Source organism: Salmo salar, chromosome 08, assembly GCF_965601325.2.
Source record: "Salmo salar chromosome 08, fSalSal1, whole genome shotgun sequence".
Classification (NCBI taxonomy): Eukaryota; Metazoa; Chordata; class Actinopteri; order Salmoniformes; family Salmonidae; genus Salmo; species Salmo salar.
Genome location: NC_138298.1, coordinates 33791851 through 33812041, shown reverse-complemented (window position 1 = coordinate 33812041; position 20191 = coordinate 33791851). Strand labels below are relative to the sequence as shown.

The following is a 20191-nucleotide window of genomic DNA, read 5'->3' as shown; positions in this document are numbered from 1 at the left end:
TACTTTTGTTCATGTATTATATCTCCTGGACTCACAGTGATCTGCTCAGGAAATATCAAGATATTATAATTATATTCAACTGATTTCCTTCATTCATACAACTTCCTCTGAACCTCTCATGATGACTGTTTAACTTGTAAGTCTGCTTTGCAAAATAGATCACTCAGTCAAGTAGGAATCAAATGCAACTTAAATATCCCACAATGCTTTTGTATTTGAGTGTTATCTCAGTGAACGTCTCTACTCACTACCACATGTCATGTTATTGTCATATCTAAATGAGGAAAGTAGTTGAGGAGCTACGTTTTCTTTTTCTCTCCTCTTGTTCCAGATGTCCTGCTTAAGCCTGATATCAACATATGTTGTCTCAGTGACTGTAGGCCCACTACTCATGTTGCCCTGTGAGGGAGGGTGGCCAGCACTGTTACATGCTGATGTTATTGTCATATCTATAGGAAACTAGTTGAAGAGGTTTTTCTTGTTCTCTTTTATTGTTACAGATCTCCTGGTCCAGCCTGATATCTCCCTGACTGACTCAATGGGAGGGGTCTCCAGGGGTCACCAGGGGCCTGAGGTGTACAGGGGCTACAGCTTCACCATCACCTGCTCCACTCAGCCACAGTACCCAGGAGGCTCCTTCCTCCTCACGTTCACCGGCTCCAACAGAACCCAGACCCAGCAAGCTGTCAATCACTCCGCTGCCTTCCTCTTCCCTGCTGCAGATGACTCCCACCAAGGGACCTACAGATGTGTTTATGACAATTATGTTTTCTCTCATAACTTCTCCTCTGAGAGTGAGCTCCTCTCCCTCACCATCACAGGTAACTGAACATGAACCAGACTTATAACTTTGTCATTGACAGATTTTCCACAGATCTATGTGATGATGATCAGTCCCCTCATCAAAGGTGTTTCTGTTTGCAGCCTCTCCTCTGCCAGCCTTCATCATCAGACACGTTGTAGTGCTGCTGATCCTACTGACAGCCATCACCACCTTCTACCTGTACTACAAGGTAAAGACATTTACTCAGACGTTGCAAGTCATTTAAACTAGAGGGAGAGGGTGAGGGGGAGAGGGAGGGAGAGGGAATGGAGATACTAGAGAGTAAATGTCTGACTGTTGGTGCTGTGTCTCCCTAGCCCACCAGGAGGCAGAAGAGAGTGAACAGGGTGAGCAGCATGGATCTTTATGTCAATGACATGGAGATGGTCTCTCTGAGCTCCAGAGCTGAAGCTGGACCGGGAGAGGAGAGAGCAGCCCAGGGGACGGAGTAGGAGTAGAATGAAGCTGACCCTATATGCTGATCTTAGGTCAGTTTTGTGTTTTAAATGGATGTTCAGCAGTGGACTGGTGTTTAAAATGTGGTGACAAACCTGAAGTGGTTCTAATTTTAATAACAAGTTCAGAATTAGTTTCTCTTTCTAGAACCTTGCAAGAAATCTAAAAGGAGTGACTGTAACCACCATTATTCCTTTTAGTTTGTTTTTTTCCACCAGAGAAACATGGGGTTCTGGGTAACATGGGGTTCTGGGTAACATGGGGTTTTGGGTAACATGGGGTTTTGGGTAACATGGGGATCTGGGTAACATAGGGTTTTGCTAACATGGGGTTTTGGGAACATGGGGTTTTGGGTAACATGGGGTTTCGATTATTTTAACCTGTTAGGGCTAGGGGGCAGTATTGACACGGCTGGATAAAAAACGTACCTGATTTAATCTGGTTACTACTCCTGCTCAGTAACTAGAATATGCATATAATTATTGGCTTTGGATAGAAAACACCCTAAAGTTTCTAAAACTGTTTGAATGGTGTCTGTGAGTATAACAGAACTCATATGGCAGGCAAAAACCTGAGAAGATTTCATGCAGGAAGTGGCCTGCCTGACAAGGTGTCGTTCTTCTTGTCTCTGTTTATTGAAGAGTGAGGATCTTAGCTGTAACGTGACACTTCCTACGGCTCCCATAGGCTCTCAGAGCCCGGGAAAAAGCTGAATCGTGGCTTTGCAGGCTCTGGTTGAAAAAAAGTAGCGCGTTTGGATAGTGGCTGGTTACAGTACTGTGAGACTCAGGCGCGTGCCCGCGTCGACCGAATGCTTTGTTTTCTTTCCTCTGCACGAGCCTGAGTCTCACAGTACTGTAACCAGCCACTACCCAAACGCGCTACTTTTTTTCAGCCAGAGCCTGCAAAGCCACGATTCAGCTTTTTGCCGCCTTCTGAGACCCTATTGCAGCCGTAGGAAGTGTCACGGGACAGCTAAGATCCTCACTCTTCAATAAACAGAGACAAGAAGAACGACACCTTGTCAGACAGGCCACTTCCTGCCTGATACCTTGTCAGGTTTTTGCCTGCCAAATGAGTTGTTATACTCACAGACACCATTCAAACAGTTTTAGAAACTTTAGGGTGTTTTCCATCCATGTGTAATAAGTATATGCATATTCTAGTTACTGGGTAGGAGTGGTAACCAGATTAAATCGGGTACGTTTTTTATCCAGCCGTGTCAATACTGCCCCCTATCCTAAACAGGTTAATTATTTAGTGTTCTCTTAGATTCTTTATCTTATTTACTGTCTCTTAGATTCTTTATCTTATTTAGTGTCTCTTAGATTCTTTATCTTATTTAGTGTCTTAGATTATTTATCTTATTTAGTGTCTCTTAGATTATTTATCTTATTTAGTGTCTCTTAGATTCTTTATCTTATTTAGTGTCTCTTAGATTCTTTATCTTATTTAGTGTCTCTTAGATTCTTTATCTTATTTAGAGTCTCTTAGATTCTTTATCTTATTTAGTGTCTCTTAGATTCTTTATCTTGAAGTGTTTCCATTATTAGTCCATGTGTTATTATAATCATCTGTTCATTCTTTGTATTTTGAAAAAAAAAATGATAAAGGGGTTTGTTGTTGTTTACCTGTCATGATGTTATTGATTATAAATGTTATGATATTGATTATGATGTAGATTATTGTTATGATGTTGTTCGTAATATATAGATAATGATGTTATTGATTATAAATGTTATGATATTGATTATGATGTAGATTATTGTTATGATGTTGCTCTCTAAACTGCCATGTAATCAACTGAATGCTTTTAATAAAATTACAGGCTGTCAGTCTTGTGTGATTTCCCCTCCTGGACAGACTACAACATACAGTATGAATTAACAGAGATCAGTCTGGTGTGATTCCCCTTTTCGACAGACTACAAGATACAGTATGAATTCATTGAGATCAGTCTTGTGTGATTCCCCTCTTGGACAGACTACAACATACAGTATGAAGTAACATACATTTGGCAGGAGGTTAGGAAGTGCATCTCAGTTTCCACCTCATTTTGTGGGCTGTGTGCACATAGCCTGTCTTCTCTTGAGAGACAGGTACGCCCCTGTATATAGTATTGCTATTGTTATTTTACTGCTGCTCTTTAATTACTTGTTACTTTCATTTCTTATTCTTATCCATATTTTTCTAAACTGCATTGTTACATTTACTTTTACATCATTTAGCAGACGCTCTTATCCAGAGCGACTTACAAATTGGTGCATTCACCTTATGATATCCAGTGGAACAACCACTTTACAATAGTGGATCTATATCTTTTTTTGGGGGGGGGGGGGGGGGGTAGAAGGAGGCGAGCAGGCCAGAGGTGGATGAACACAGTGCCCGTCTTTGGGTGTAGGGACTGATCAGAGCCTGAAGGTGCGGAGGTGCCGTTCCCCTCACAGCTCCGTAGGCAAGCACCATGGTCTTGTAGCAGATGCGAGCTTCAACTGGAAGCCAGTGGAGTGTGCGGAGGAGCGGGGTGACGTGCGAGAACTTGTGAAGGTTGAACACCAGACGGGCTGCGGCGTTCTGGATGAGTTGTAAGGGTTTAATGGCACAGGCAGGGAGCCCCGCCAGCAGCGAGTTGCAGTAATCCAGACGGGAGATGACAAGTGCCTGGATTAGGACCTGCGCCGCTTCCTGTGTAAGGCAGGGTCGTACTCTGCGAATGTTGTAGAGCATGAACCTACAGGATCGGGTCACCGCCTTGATGTTAGCTGAGAACGACAGGGTGTTGTCCAGGGTCACGCCAAGGCTCTTAGCACTCTGGGAGGAGGACACAATGGAGTTGTCAGCCGTGATGGCGAGATCATGGAATGGGCAGTCCTTCCCCGGGAGGAAGAGCAGCTCCGTCTTGCCGAGGTTCAGCTTGAGGTGGTGATCCGTCATCCACACTGACATTGTCTGCCAGACATGCAGAGATGTGATACGCCGCCTGGTTATCAGAAGGGGGAAAGGAGAAGATGAATTGTGTGTCGTCTGCGTAGCAATGATAGGAGAGACCATGTGATGATATGACATATCCAAGTGACTTGGTGTATAGCGAGAATAGGAGAGGGCCTAGAACTGAGCCCTGGGGGACACCAGTGGTGAGAGCACGTGGTGCGGAGACGGATTCTCGCCACGCCACCTGGTAGGAGCGACCTGTCAGGTAGGACGCAATCCAAGAGTGAGCCGCGCTGGAGATGCCCAACTCGGAGAGGGTGGAGAGGAGGATCTGATGGTTCACAGTATCAAAGGCAGCAGATAGGTCTAGAAGGATGAGAGCAGAGGAGAGAGAGTTTGCTTTAGCTGTGCGGAGAGCCTCCGTGACACAGAGAAGAGCAGTCTCAGTTGAATGGCCAGTGAAACCTGACTGATTTGGATCAAGAAGGTCATTCTGAGAGAGATAGCAAGAGAGCTGGCCAAGGATGGCACACTCAAGAGTTTTGGAGAGAAAAGAAAGAAGGGATACTGGTCTGTAGTTGTTGACATTGGAGGGATCGAGTGTAGGTTTTTTGAGAAGGGGTGCAACTCTCACTCTCTTGAAGACGGAAGGGACGTAGCCAGCGGTCAAGGATGAGTTGATGAGCGAGGTGAGGTAGGGGAGAAGGTCTCCGGAAATGGTCTGGAGAAGAGAGGAGGGGATAGGGTCAAGCAGGCAGGTTGTTGGGCGGCCGGCCGTCACAAGTCGCAAGATTTCATCTGGAGAGAGAGGAGAGAAAGAGGTCAAAGCATATGGTAGGGCAACGTGAGCAGGACCAGCGGTGTCATTTGACTTAACAAACTAGGATCGAATGTCGTCAACCTTCTTTTCAAAATGGTTGACGAAGTCATCCACAGAGAGGCAGGAGGTGGGGAGGAGGATTCAGGATGGAGGAGAAGGTGGCAAAGAGCTTCCTAGGGTTAGAGGCAGATGCTTGGAATTTAGAGTGGTAGAAAGTGGCTTTAGCAGCAGAAACAGAGGAAGAAAATGTAGAGAGGAGGGAGTGAAAAGATGCCAGGTCCACAGGGAGGCTAGTTTTCCTCCATTTCCGCTCGGCTGCCCAGAGCCCTGTTCTGTGATTTCGCAATGACTCGTCAAGCCACGGAGCAGGAGGGGAGGACCGAGCCGGCCGGGAGGATAGGGGACATAGAGAGTCAAAGGATGCAGAAAGGGAGGAGAGGAGGGTTGAGGAAGCAGAATCAGGAGATTGGTTGGAAAAGGATTGAGCAGAGGGAAGAGATGATAGGATGGAAGAGGAGAGAGTAGCAAGAGAGAGAGAGCGAAGGTTGCAACGGCACAATACCATCTGAGTAGGGGCAGAGTGAGTAGTGTTGGAGGAGAGCGAGAGGGAAAAGGATACAAGGTAGTGGTCGGAGACTTTGAGGGGAGTTGCAGTGAGATTAGTAGAAGAACAGCATCTAGTAAAGATGAGGTCAAGCGTATTGCCTGCCTTGTGAGTAGGGGGTGAAGGTGAGAGGATGAGGTCAAAAGAGGAGAGGAGTGGAAAGGAGGAGGCAGAGAGAAATGAGTCAAAGGTAGACGTAGGGAGGTTAAAGTCACCCAGAACTGTGAGGGGTGAGCCATCCTCAGGAAAGGAACTTATCAAGGCGTCAAGCTCATTGATGAACTCTCCAAGGGAACCTGGAGGGCGATAAATGATAAGGATGTTAAGCTTGAATGGGCTAGTGACTTTGACAGCATGGAATACAAATGAGGAGATAGACAGATGGGTCAGGGGAGAAAGAGAGAATGTCCACTTGGGAGAGATGAGGATTCCAGTGCCACCACCCCGCTGACCAGATGTGAGAACACGTGGTCAGACGAGGAGAGAGCAGTAGGAGTAGCAGTGTTTTCTGTGGTAATCCATGTTTCCGTCAGTGCCAAGAAGTCGAGGTACTGGAGGGTAGCATAGGCTGAGATGAACTCTGCCTTGTTGTCTGCAGACCGGCAGTTCCAGAGGCTGCCGGAGAGGCTGTGGGTCGTGCGCAATCTTTCCGATTTGGTCCTGCCGTACATACCTACACGTACGCTACGGTTACAAGACGCAGGCCTCCTAATTGTCCCTAGAATTTCTAAGCAAACGGCTGGAGGTAGGGCTTTCTCCTATAGAGCTCCATTTTTATGGAATGGTCTGCCTACCAATGTGAGAGACGCAGACTCAGTCTCAACCTTTAAGTCTTTACTGAAGACTTATCTCTTCAGTAGGTCCTATGATTAAGTATAGTCTGGCCCAGGAGTGTGAAGGTGAACGGAAAGGCTGGAGCAACGAACCGCCCTTGCTGTCTCTGCCTTGCCGGTTCCCCTCTTTCCACTGGGATTCTCTGCCTCTAACCCTTTTACAGAGGCTGAGTCACTGGCCTACTGGTGTTCTTCCATGCCGTCCATGGGAGGGGTGCGTCACTTGAGTGGGTTGAGTCACTGACGTGGTCTTCCTGTCTGGGTTGGCGCCCCCCCCCCCCCCCCCCCCCTTGGGTTGTGCCATGGCGGAGATCGTTGTGGGCTATACTCGGCCTTGTCTTAGGACGGTAAGTTGGTGGTTGGAGACATCCCTCTAGTGGTGTGGGGGCTGTGCTTTGGCAAAGTGGGTGGGGTTATATCCTGCCTGTTTGGCCCTGTCCGGGGGTATCATCGGATGGGGCCACAGTGTCTTCTGATCCCTCCTGTCTCAGCCTCCAGTATTTATGCTGCAGTAGTTCATGTGTCGGGGGGCTAGGGTCAGTCTGTTACATCTGGAGTATTTCTCTTGTCTTATCCGGTGTCCTGTGTGTATTTAAATATGCTCTCTCTAATTCTCTCTTTCTCTCTTTCTGTCTTTCTCTCGGAGGACCTGAGCCCTAGGACCATGCCTCAGGACTACCTGGTATGATGACTCCTTGCTGTCCCCAGTCCACCTGGCCGTGCTGCTGCTCCAGTTTCAACTGTTCTGCCTGCGGCTATGGAACCCTGACCTGTTCACCGGACGTGCTTGTTGCACCATGTTGACCATGTTCTGTTATAATATCCACCCTGCACAGCCAGAAGAGGACTGGCCACCCCTCATAGCCTGGTTCCTCTCTAGGTTTCTTCCTAGGTTTTTGGCCTTTCTAGGGAGTTTTTCCTAGGGAGTTTTTCCTAGCCACCGTGCTTCTTTCACATGCTTTGCTTGCTGTTTGGGGTTTTAGGCTGGGTTTCTGTACAGCACTTTGAGAATATCAGCTGATGTACGAAGGGCTATATAAAAATAAATTTGATTTGATTTGAAGCGTTTGTGTGGCCTGTGCAGAGAGGAGAGAACAGGGATAGGCAGACACATGGTTGACAGGCTACAGGAGAGGCTACGCTAATGCAAAGGAGATTGGAATGAACACACAATGACACTCAATGACACTCAAATATAACTTTCCAACTTCCACTTCAGAAATTATAATTGATGTATACTACAGTTCAATGTTACCAGGAATAGGCTCAAACTTAGTTTATTCAGCTAGATAACTTGGTACAGTATTCTTCCAGTGCACCATATCCTATGACGCCATAGCTAACTAGCATTCTAGCATCCAATAACACACGGTTAGCTCCAATACTTGGTTACAACAAACTACCAATGGATCATTCGTGTCCGTGTCTAGTACCTTTCATAACGCAGAAGTGATTAAACGTTGGCTAGCTAACACAAAGTCAGTCCTGGTAGCTACACAAGTGGACTACACATCTCGAATGTTCAGAAAGTTAAGCTTACGCTGCAAAAATCTTGTTGACTAAAATGATACAGTACTGCTCGCTGGTTGAGTTGGCTAGCTAGCAGTGGCTGCGTTGTTGACTTTGTTTGAAAATGTAGCTGGCTAGCTAACCTCGATAGCTACTCTGTACGACACCTTTATCTATGATACAAAGACAACTATGTAGCTAGCAAACATTACACTAATCAAATCGTTCCGTTGTAATGTATTTAGTTTCTACTGTACTACTAGTTGGTAAAGCTGGCTAGCTAGCAGTGGCTGTGGTGTTGGCTTTGTTTGTAAAACGGCGTCGCTGCGAACGAGTACAGCTGGCTAGCTAACCTTGTTAGCTTCTCAAAGCCACACCTCTATCTTTGATGAAAAGACAGCAAAGACAACCATATAGCTAGCTAACATTACCAGCTAACATTACACTAATCAAATCGTTCCGTTGTAATGTAATGAAATGTAATAAATGTAATATTAACCGCGGAGCGAAGTACAGCACGACTCCTCACTCCAGCATCCGGCTCTCGATGATGGTTAGGGGCTCACAACTAATACAATTTGATTTGAGGTCTGCCTACAGCAGCCTTTCTCAATAGCAAGGCTATGATTACTGAGTCTGTACATAGTCAAAGCATTCCTTAACTTACATCTAGACGTTCCGCTAGCGGAACACCTGCTCCAATATCCAATGATAGGCGTGGCGCGAATTACAAATTCCTCAAAAATACAAAAACTTAAATTTTTCAAAAATATGACTATTTTACACCATTTTAAAGACAAGACTCTCCTTTATCTAACCACACTGTCCGATTTCAAAAAGGCTTTACAACGAAAGCAAAACATTAGATTATGTCAGCAGAGTACCCAGCCAGAAATAATCAGACACCCATTTTTCAAGCTAGCATATAATGTCACAAAAAACAAAACCACAGCTAAATGCAGCACTAACCTTTGATGATCTTCATCAGATGACATGCCTAGGACATTATGTTATACAATACATGCATGTTTTGTTCAATCAAGTTCATATTTATATCAAAAACCAGCTTTTTACATTAGCATGTGACGTTCAGAACTAGCATTCCCACCGAACACTTCCAGTGAATTTACTAAATTACTCACGATAAACGTTCAAAAAAACATAACAATTATTTTAAGAATTATAGATACAGAACTCCTTTATGCACTAGCTATGTCCGATTTTAACCTGTTAGGGCTAGGGGGCAGTATTGACACGGCCGGATAAAAAACGTACCCGATTTAATCTGGTTACTACTCCTGCCCAGTAACTAGAATATGCATATAATTATTAGCTTTGGATAGAAAACACCCTAAAGTTTCTAAAACTGTTTGAATGGTGTCTGTGAGTATAACAGAACTCATATGGCAGGCCAAAACCTGAGAAGATTCCATGCAGGAAGTGGTAAGTCTGACAAGTTGTTTCATCTTGGCTCTTTTTATTGAAGACTGAGGATCTTTGCTATAACGTGACACTTCCTACGGCTCCCATAGGCTCTCAGAGCCCGGGAAAAAGCTGAACGATATCGAGGCAGGCTCTGGCTGAAACACATTATCGCTTTTGGCAAGTGGCCGATCAGAGTACTATGGGCTTAGGCGCGTGCCCGAGTCGACCCCATGCTTTATTTTCTTTCGTCTGTTTACCTAAACGCAGATTCCTGGTCGGAATATTATCGCTTTTTTATGAGAAAAATTGCATAAAAATTGATTTTAAACAGCGGTTGACATGCTTCGAAGTATGGTAATGGAATATTTAGAATATTTTTGTCACGAATTGCGCTATGCTCGTCACCCTTATTTACCCTTTCGGATAGTGTCTTGAACGCACGAACAAAACGCCTCTATTTGGATATAACAATGGATTATTTGGGACCAAACCAACATTTGTTATTGAAGTAGAAGTCCTGGGAGTGCATTCTGACGAAGAACAGCAAAGGTAATAACATTTTTCTTATAGTAAATCTGACTTTGGTGAGTGCTAAACTTGCTGGGTGTCTAAATAGCTAGCCCTGTGATGCCGGGCTATCTACTGAGAATATTGCAAAATGTGCTTTCACCGAAAAGCTATTTTAAAATCGGACATATCAAGTGCATAGAGGAGTTCTGTATCTATAATTCTTAAAATAATTGTTATGCTTTTTGTGAACGTTTATCGTGAGTAATTTAGTAAATTCACCGGCAGTGTTCGGTGGGAATGCTAGTCACATGCTAATGTAAAAAACTGTTTTTTGATATAAATATGAACTTGATTGAACAAAACACGCATGTAATGTATAACATAATGTCCTAGGGTTGTCATCTGATGAAGATCATCAAAGGTTAGTGCTGCATTTAGCTGTGGTTTGGGTTTATGTGACATTATATGCTAGCTTGAAAAATGGGTGTCTGATTATTTCTGGCTCGGTACTCTGCTGACATAATCTAATGTTTTGCTTTCGTTGTAAAGCCTTTTTGAAATCGGACAGTGTGGTTAGATTAACGAGAGTCTTATCTTTAAAATGGTGTAAGATAGTCATATTTTTGAAAAATTGAAGTAATATCATATCTAAGGTATTTGAATAACGCGCCACAGGATTCAACTGGCTGTTGAGTAGCCCATAGAGGTTAAGTTTGGGTCAGTGACAGTGGTCAGATATTCTGCTACTGTGTACTCTCTGTTTAGGGCCAAATAACATTCTAGTTTGCTCTGTTTTTTGTTAATTCTTTCAAATGTGTCAAGTAATTACCTTTTTGTTTTCTCATGATTTGGTTGGGTCTAACATGTTTGCTGTCCTGGGGTTCTGTGGGGTCTGTTTGTGAACAGAGCCCCAGGTCCAGCTTGCTTAGGGGACTCTTCTGTCTGTCTGTCTGTCCGTCTCTGTGTCTGTCTGTCTGTCTGTCTGCTCTCTCCACACACACAGATGAGGGGCTAATAATAACACCTGCTAATTCAAACAGTGGGAAACAACAAACAAACAGAAAGAGAGAAGAGAAGACATCAATGTAGTTATTTATCCTCCATAGACTATGATGTATTGTTGTGTGTGGTGATAGGTGGGTGTTCTGTGAGTGTAAATGCAGAGCCAACTACTCCATGTCTGGTCAGGGTCCAGCAGTCACCCACCAACCCTGGAGAGATACAGTCACCCACCAACCCTGGAGAGATACAGTCACCCACCAACCCTGGAGAGATACAGTCACCCACCAACCCTGGAGAGATTCAGTCACCCACCAACCCTGGAGAGATACAGTCACCCACCAACCCTGGAGAGATACAGTCACCCACCAACCCTGGAGAGATACAGTCACCTACCAACCCTGGAGAGATTCAGTCACCCACCAACCCTGGAGAGATACAGTCACCCACCAACCCTGGAGAGATACAGTCACCCACCAACCCTGGAGAGATACAGTCACCCACCAACCCTGGAGAGATGCAGTCACCCACCAACCCTGGAGAGATACAGGCTTTGCAGGATTTTGTTCCAGACCACCACTGAAACACCTGAAGTAAAATTGGCTAATCATAAAGGATTTGATGATATATTGAAACTCATGCTATAACCTATGCCTTCACCAATCCAATGCTTTAACACTTTATGGGGAGTAGTGAAGGAGTGTACACTTCAGGAAGCAGTAAATACTTTTGGGAGGCAGGGCTGGCCTAGGCTGGAGGATCTCCAAATTGACCACTTAGCAAAGGGAGCATATACATTCTGTGGTGCTCTATTCTGGAATATTAACTGGCGTTTGTCGCCCCCTTGTGGAAATAACCTCTTATTGATCTGGCTCGCTCTATATACATAGATCTCTGCAGTTTGTACCTCGCAGCACACCGTACAAATATTCTAGGTTAAACTCCCATATTACCGTTCTGCTAGCAGCAGGATAATATGCTGGCAGCACAACATCAGATGATATACTTCTAAATAAGAGTAGCCCTGCAAAGACGAGCTCAATTTTGAGAATATCGATTAATATAGCACTGTAGTGCAGTACAACTGTTTTTCACAGCATTGAAACCAAAATGATAATTTGACGTATTTTAATATTGTATTATTTATACCAGCATTTCTTTTGAAAGTTTCCAAACTAAATACTGGTATGCTGAAAGATATTGTGTAAACCAGTGGTGTAGTGATGCCTGGAGAAGTGGGTATACAGTACTCTAATTTAGCAAAACATTTTCCAAACAGTTTAGTGAAGGAAAGACACCCTGTGTGAAAAACTCTATAAGAAACAGCGACATACACTCTGAATGACCTAAATTGATCAATTCCATATTGGTCTTTCAGTCAGGCCAACCCAAGCTGTACTGTTCAGTAGGATAATAGTAGGGCAACCCAAGCTGTACTGGTCAGTAGGATAATAGTAGACCAACCCAAGCTGTACTGGTCATATGGGTCTTTCACAGTCAGGCCAACCCAAGCTGTACTGTTCATATTGGTCTTTCACAGTCAGGCCAACCCAAGCTGTACTGTTCAGTAGGATAATAGTAGACCAACCCAAGCTGTACTGTTCAGTAGGATAATAGTAGACCAACCCAAGCTGTACTGTTCAGTAGGATAATAGTAGACCAACCCAAGCTGTATTGTTCAGTAGGATAATAGTAGACCAACCCAAGCTGTACTGTTCAGTAGGATAATAGTAGACCAACCCAAGCTGTACTGTTCAGTAGGATAATAGTAGACCAACCCAAGCTGTACTGTTCAGTGGGATAATAGTATACCAACCCAAGCTGTACTGTTCAGTAGGATAATAGTAGACCAAGCCAAGCTGTATTGGTCAGTAGGATAATAGTATACCAACCCAAGCTGTACTGTTCAGTAGGATAATAGTAGGGCAACCCAAGCTGTACTGGTCAGTAGGATAATAGTAGACCAACCCAAGCTGTACTGTTCAGTAGGATAATAGTATACCAACCAAAGCTGTACTGTTCAGTAGGATAATAGTAGACCTACCCAAGCTGTACTGTTCAGTAGGATAATAGTATACCAACCCAAGCTGTACTGTTCAGTAGGATAATAGTAGGGCAACCCAAGCTGTACTGGTCAGTAGGATAATAGTAGACCAACCCAAGCTGTACTGTTCAGTAGGATAATAGTATACCAACCAAAGCTGTACTGTTCAGTAGGATAATAGTAGACCTACCCAAGCTGTACTGTTCAGTAGGATAATAGTAGACCAACCCAAGCTGTACTGTTCAGTAGGATAATAGTATACCAACCAAAGCTGTACTGTTCAGTAGGATAATAGTAAACCTACCCAAGAGGTACTGGTCAGTAGGATAATAGTAGACCAACCCAAGCTGTACTGTTCAGTAGGATAATAGTAGACCAACCCAAGCTGTACTGTTGAGTAGGATAATAGTAGACCAACCCAAGCTGTACTGTTCAGTAGGATAATAGTAGACCAACCCAAGCTGTACTGTTCAGTAGGATAATAGTGGAACAACCCAAGCTGTACTGGTCAGTAGGATAATAGTAGACCAACCCAAGCTGTACTGGTCAGTAGGATAATAGTAGACCAACCCAAGCTGTACTGGTCAGTAGGATAATAGTAGACCAACCCAAACTGTACTGTTCAGTAGGATAATAGTAGACCAACCCAAGCTGTACTGGTCAGTAGGATAATAGTAGACCAACCCAAACTGTACTGTTCAGTAGGATAAGAGTAGAACTATTATTGAAACAGAGAAGTCAGAAATTCACAGGTTTCAAAATGTTTTTTTTCTTCAGGTTTTTGTTCTCAAAGTCTGACTTTTTTAAACAGAAAAACAATACAGTTGTATGTTCTAAGTACATAACAATGCTTAAACCACATCAGGAGACCACGTTTGAGGTTTGGGAAAAATCTAAGAAATGCAGATTTTTGAGAGTAGTTCCCCTTTAATCAAGTGTGCAGGAACCTAGCACTATTGTTGGATTAGCAGTGTTTCTGTAGTACAGGCACCTAGCACTACTGTTGGATTAGCAGTGTTTATATAGTATAGACACCTAGCACTATTGTTGGATTAGCAGTTAATATAGTACAGGCACCTAGCACTATTGTTGGATTAGCAGTGTTTCTGTAGTACAGACACCTAGCACTATTGTTGGATTAGCAGTGTTTATATAGTACAGGCACCTAACACTATTGTTGGATTAGCAGTTAATATAGTACAGGCACCTAGCACTATTGTTGGATTAGCAGTGTTTCTGTAGTACAGACACCTAGCACTATTGTTGGATTAGCAGTGTTTATATAATACAGGCACCTAGCACTATTGTTGGATTAGCAGTGTTTATATAATACAGGCACCTAGGACTATTGTTGGATTAGCAGTGTTTCTATAGTACAGGCAACTAGCACTACCGGTTGGATTAGCAGTGTTTCTGTAGTACAGGCACCTAACACTATTGTTGTATTAGCAGTGTTTCTGTAGTACAGGCACCTAGCACTATTGTTGGATTAGCAGTGTTTATGTAGTACAGGCACCTAGCACTACTGGTTGAATTAGCAGTGTTTCCAAAAACAATCACCTGGTGTAACCAACTTCACATAGCCCCCCAGAAGAAAGGCACACGGACACCCACACTTCATGTTTTTATCTGCAGTAAAAGATACCAAACAGTGATGACAGGCATTGACAGGACAGTCACAGCCACATGTTCACTGCTCTCAGACTGAATCGACAAAGTGATTGTATAATATACATGCGAAGTGTTTAGAAAATAACCCCAAAATACAGAAAAGCATACCTGCAGTAAAATAAAACAGTGATGACAGGCACTGACAGGACGGTCACAGCCACACGTTCACTGGTTAGGTAGGACACAATATATCATTTAGATAGGAGCAACAGTAGTGATACATGGTTAGGTAGGACACAAGATATAATTTAGATAGGAGCAACAGTAGTGATACATGGTTAGGTAGGACACAAGATATAATTTAGATAGGAGCACCAGTAGTGACACATGCCCTCAATGTGAAGTGATATTAATCCATAAATACAGAGCACAAGTACAACCCTTTTTATATAAACATTTGAAGGTAGTAAGAAAATAAACATGAAGTTAATATTTCAATAAGTCACCTGCTAGTAAATCACCTGCTGGTAATAGCTGCGTGACACATTGTAGTGCAGTGACCAACGGTGCTAGTTAGCTCGTCATTAACACGGCTAGCTAAACAAGCAGAAACCTGGTTAACTTGCTGAAATAGGTCTTCAATTTATGAACGGCAAAATAAATATATACATAGCCACATTCGCCATTGACTTTAGGATATATGAACCAGTTTTCCAAAACCACTATTGTGTTATAGAGTTTTAAACAGTTTTTATATACAGAGGAAGAGGACTGGAACCTGCTGTCAGAATATCTCTCTCAGCCTGAGGAGCAGGCAGACCAACTTCCCAAATAGGGGAGAACCACTCAAAACCCACTAGTTGTTCTTTCAAAGAAAATAATACAAAAATGGTAAGTCCGAAGACCTCTCATATTACCAACCTTACTACAATGGCAGCAAATATTTTTAGGAATTCAGTAACACATAATGAAAGGAAACGTTAATTATATCACCCCTTTTCCTGAAGTGAATGGTTTCACCCACTACTCTCCCGGAACTGAGGCTTTGAGATCTACATTGCGCGCGAGGTTGATGGAAACTCTACATTTTCACTTTGTTACACCTTTGGTGAGCAAAACAGCTAATAACGTAGCTAAATACTGACATTATCCTCAATCGAGATATCTATCCGTCGTTTCAGCTCCAACTGAACTTAAAGGTGCATTTCAGACACGCATGTTCGTGTCTATTCAGGATGTAGTGTACTCAGACTGTCTAGCTCTAGCTAATAACACAGCATAGTAGGCTATTGGTTGACAGACAGCCGCTGATCACATCACATCACCAACAGATAATTAACTAAAGATGCTGAAAATGGAGGGACTCGGGCCGAAGATGGACCCGGAAGAGATGAAGAGGAAGATGTGGTGTCTTCGGTCAGGAACTTTCTCCTCTATGTCTCCCTGCTCCGAGTCAGTAAGTATTGGACCAGAAGCTAGTCGGGTTTCCCTATGATGTCAACTGTGTAGCCTGGCAGGTCCCAGATCTGTTTGTGTTTTTGCCCAGAGTCATGTATTCATATCTAAATACATGGCTCTGCTTTGGTCTATTCCATTGATATTGTCAAACTGAACATTACATTGAACATGTGAGTCATTTAGCAGACGCTCTTCTCCAGAGAGACTTACAGTAGTGAGTGGATACATTTTCATACGTTGCATTGGCAGGACAATTCCATTAGTAGTAGGGAGGAGAGCAGAAACAGCCTAACACCTACGCTGATACTGTGTAACCTGTCTGCAGTCAACTAGCCATCCCGACTGAAGTGAAGGCCTTATTACAGAATGACAACACCTTCTCTTTCGTCGGCATGGCAACCTGTAAACATGTCAGTGGTGTCACAATGTTGCACAACAGCAGCAGAACATTCCATGGAGGGTCATTGTGTCATTACACAGTGTCACTGTCAATTCTACTGTATTGGTACATGTGGTATTACAATACATTAGAAGATCTGTAGACGGCAGCATTGAAACAATTTCCAACACATAGTCAACTAGAAACCTGCTCTGTTTCAGTGCTGTTTAAATATCCCACTTATTTTATTCTGCTGTTAGAGGCCATCAGTAGAGACAGTCAGGAAAATAGTCTTTGTAGCTAGTTTTTTTCTGTCAAACCATGGGAAGTGTGTCTATACAGGTAAGTACATATGCAATTAGGATTTTACTTTAAGGTTAAATGTACTGTAACTGTCTAGTTGTGAAGAGAATCTAAATATGTTGTTTATTGATCTCCTCTCCATTCTAGCACCATACGTTCTGTTGTTTACTGATCTCCTCTCCATTCTAGCACCATACGTTCTGTTGTTTACTGATCTCCTCTCCATTCTAGCACCATACGTTCTGTTGTTTACTGATCTCCTCTCCATTCTAGCACCATACGTTCTGTTGTTTACTGATCTCCTCTCCATTCTAGCACCATACATTCTGTTGTTTACTGATCTCCTCTCCATTCTAGCACCATGCGTTCTGTTGTTTACTGATCTCCTCTCCATTCTAGCACCATACGTTATTCAGAAGCTGGACAGCATATGAATATAATCCATCTTCTCTCACCGTCTCCCCACAAGACCTACATCACACAAGATGCTTCAGAATAACAACAACAAGCTGGTGAAGTTGCTACCCAACAGGAACAGCCATGACAACAACAACAAGCTGGTGAAGTTGCTACCCAACAGGAACAACCATGACAACAACAACAAGCTGGTGAAGTTACTACCCAACAGGAACAGCCATGACAACAACAACAAGCTGGTGAAGTTGCTACCCAACAGGAACAGCCATGACAACAACAACAAGCTGGTGAAGTTACTACCCAACAGGAACAGCCATGACAACAACAACAAGCTGGTGAAGTTGCTACCCAACAGGAACAGCCATGACAACAACAACAAGCTGGTGAAGTTGCTACCCAACAGGAACAACCATGACAACAACAACAAGCTGGTGAAGTTACTACCCAACAGGAACAACCATGACAACAACAACAAGCTGGTGAAGTTGCTACCCAACAGGAACAACCATGACAACAACAACAAGCTGGTGAAGTTGCTACCCAACAGGAACAACCATGACAACAACAACAAGCTGGTGAAGTTGCTACCCAACAGGAACAATCATGACAACAACAACAAGCTGGTAGATGCTTCTAGAAAAAACAATCAATTTGGAAACATTATGAAAAAGTTAATGTCACCAGCATGGATGTTTAAGTTATATAGTCTACCAAGTGTTAATGTCTCCACCATGGATGTTTAAGTTATATAATCTACCAAGTGTTAATGTCTCCACCATGGATGTTTAAGTTATATAGTCTACCAAGTGTTAATGTCACCACCATGGATGTTTAAGTTATATAGTCTACCAAGTGTTAATGTCACCACCATGGATGTTTAAGTTATATAATCTACCAAGTGTTAATGTCACCACCATGGATGTTTAAGTTATATAGTCTACCAAGTGTTAATGTCTCCACCATGGATGTTTAAGTTATATAGTCTACCAAGTGTTAATGTCTCCACCATGGATGTTTAAGTTATATAGTCTACCAAGTGTTAATGTCTCCACCATGGATGTTTAAGTTATATAGTCTACCAAGTGTTAATGTCTCCACCATGGATGTTTAAGTTATATAGTCTACCAAGTGTTAATGTCACCACCAGGGATGTTTAAGTTATATAGTCTACCAAGTGTTAATGTCTCCACCATGGATGTTTAAGTTATATATTCTACCAAGTGTTAATGTCTCCACCAGGGATGTTTAAGTTATATAGTCTACCAAGTGTTAATGTCTCCACCATGGATGTTTAAGTTATATAGTCTACCAAGTGTTAATGTCACCACCATGGATGTTTAAGTTATATAATCTACCAAGTGTTAATGTCTCCACCATGGATGTTTAAGTTATATATTCTACCAAGTGTTAATTTCTATCCTACTGTGATACTTGTGAGTTGATGTGATGTCATTGATGATTTCTAACAGATACACCTTGATGTTGTTTTGTCCTTTTCTTATTTTACTTGAATAAACTCAAGACTTGAATGTAGTTTGTAGTCATTTACTTCCATATAGGGTCATTGTTTACAGACACAGCTGTAGGCTGACCTGACCCCAACAATGACCCCAACCTGACCCCTACCTGCTCCCTACCTGATCCCAACCCTGTCATACAGCATCAGATCTGTCGACGAGGGGGGAGAAGGGAGGAAGAGAGCAACTGGGGGTGAAGGGAGAGGGAGATGAGAGATACGACTTACTCACTGACGGACTGGGTTTTGGAGAAGGAGACAAGGGAGGAGGGAGAGAGATGAGAGAGAAAGATAGGACTTACTAACAACCTGGGTTGGTAGAAGGAGACAGGGGAGGAGAGAGAGAGAGAGAGAAACATTTAAATCAAATGAATATATTTTTATCACTGACTTCTCACCAGTGAAGTCATCAAAACCATCAGGCCTGTTAAGTTGACTTGGGTAACAGACCTCTAGCTTCTACACCACATCCCCCCTTCTCCTGCTCTAACATGAGACCTCATCAGTACTCATTTTGGGTGCTGGTACTGTTTATATTTAGGTGCTGGAACATTAAGCCAATATTCTACGAGGTGAACTCAAGCAGTAGAAAGATAGAGGTGATATTATAGCACACACTATGTGTACCTTTGCTGCTCTGCCAGCAGTTTCCTGTGGAGTTTTTCTAATGTCAGTGTTTCCTGTAGGTAGGTGGGTTTAAATGATCTCATCTGCTTAAGTTTGTCACATCATAGAAGTCAGGAAGTAATGAGAGAGAAGTCATATAGCCTAGCAGTATTTTCCACACTTCAGTCGACTCTTCATGACAGTAACCCCAATTAGAGACAGATATGATACCTGCAGTGATACTGATGACCCTGTTTTGGGGCACAGGTATGATGCTGTTATATTAATATACACTTGTAACACTTACTGAGATATGTTTTGATATTGTAAGATATATTACCATTTGCAGGGTTAGTAAAAGAACATACAACTGGAAGCAGACAGTAAAAATCTGTCTCAAAGCAGGATAATGATGTGATCACCTGTAAATGTACTTTACTGTAGTCTAACTGTCCATCTGGGGATTGACTGTATCTGTCTCTATGTAAATGAATGAGAGTATATTTTATGTATCTATTTAATATTGGTCTGATGTTAGAGCAGGAGAAGGGGGGAGTGTTGATGCCAGAGGTCTGTGACCTGAGTCAAGATCAACAGGCCTGATGCTACATGTCAGGAATAGAGAGAGAACGAGAGAGAGAGGAAGGAGGGGTGGGGAGGGCAGAGGAGAGAGTAGTGGAGAGAGAGAGGAGGGGAGGGCAGAGGAGAGAGTAGTGGAGAGATACAGGAGGGGAATGGACAGAGCATAGCCGAAGGAAGTAGGCGTAATGAGGGTGCTGCAGCACCCCTGAAAAATAAAACAATAGTTTTTCACCCTACTAGTCCAGTAATGTATAAGCGGTCTGATATAGCCTCCTAGCGAGCCCAAAATAAACTTCTTACTTATAGGGGTTAGAGCGTTGGGCCTGTACCTGAAAGGTTGCTAGATTGAATCCCCGAGCTGACAA

At 43.1% G+C, this 20191-nt stretch overlaps 1 pseudogene across 1 annotated transcript; it reads left to right on the top strand.

The window, feature by feature from the left end:
• Positions 1-15598: 15598 nt before the first annotated feature.
• LOC106590955 (mitochondrial import receptor subunit TOM5 homolog) lies at positions 15599-18651 on the top strand (annotated as a pseudogene). Its single transcript, XR_014393098.1, has 2 exons — positions 15599-16021; positions 17105-18651. The product of XR_014393098.1 is annotated as a mitochondrial import receptor subunit TOM5 homolog (transcript).
• Positions 18652-20191: the final 1540 nt, after the last annotated feature.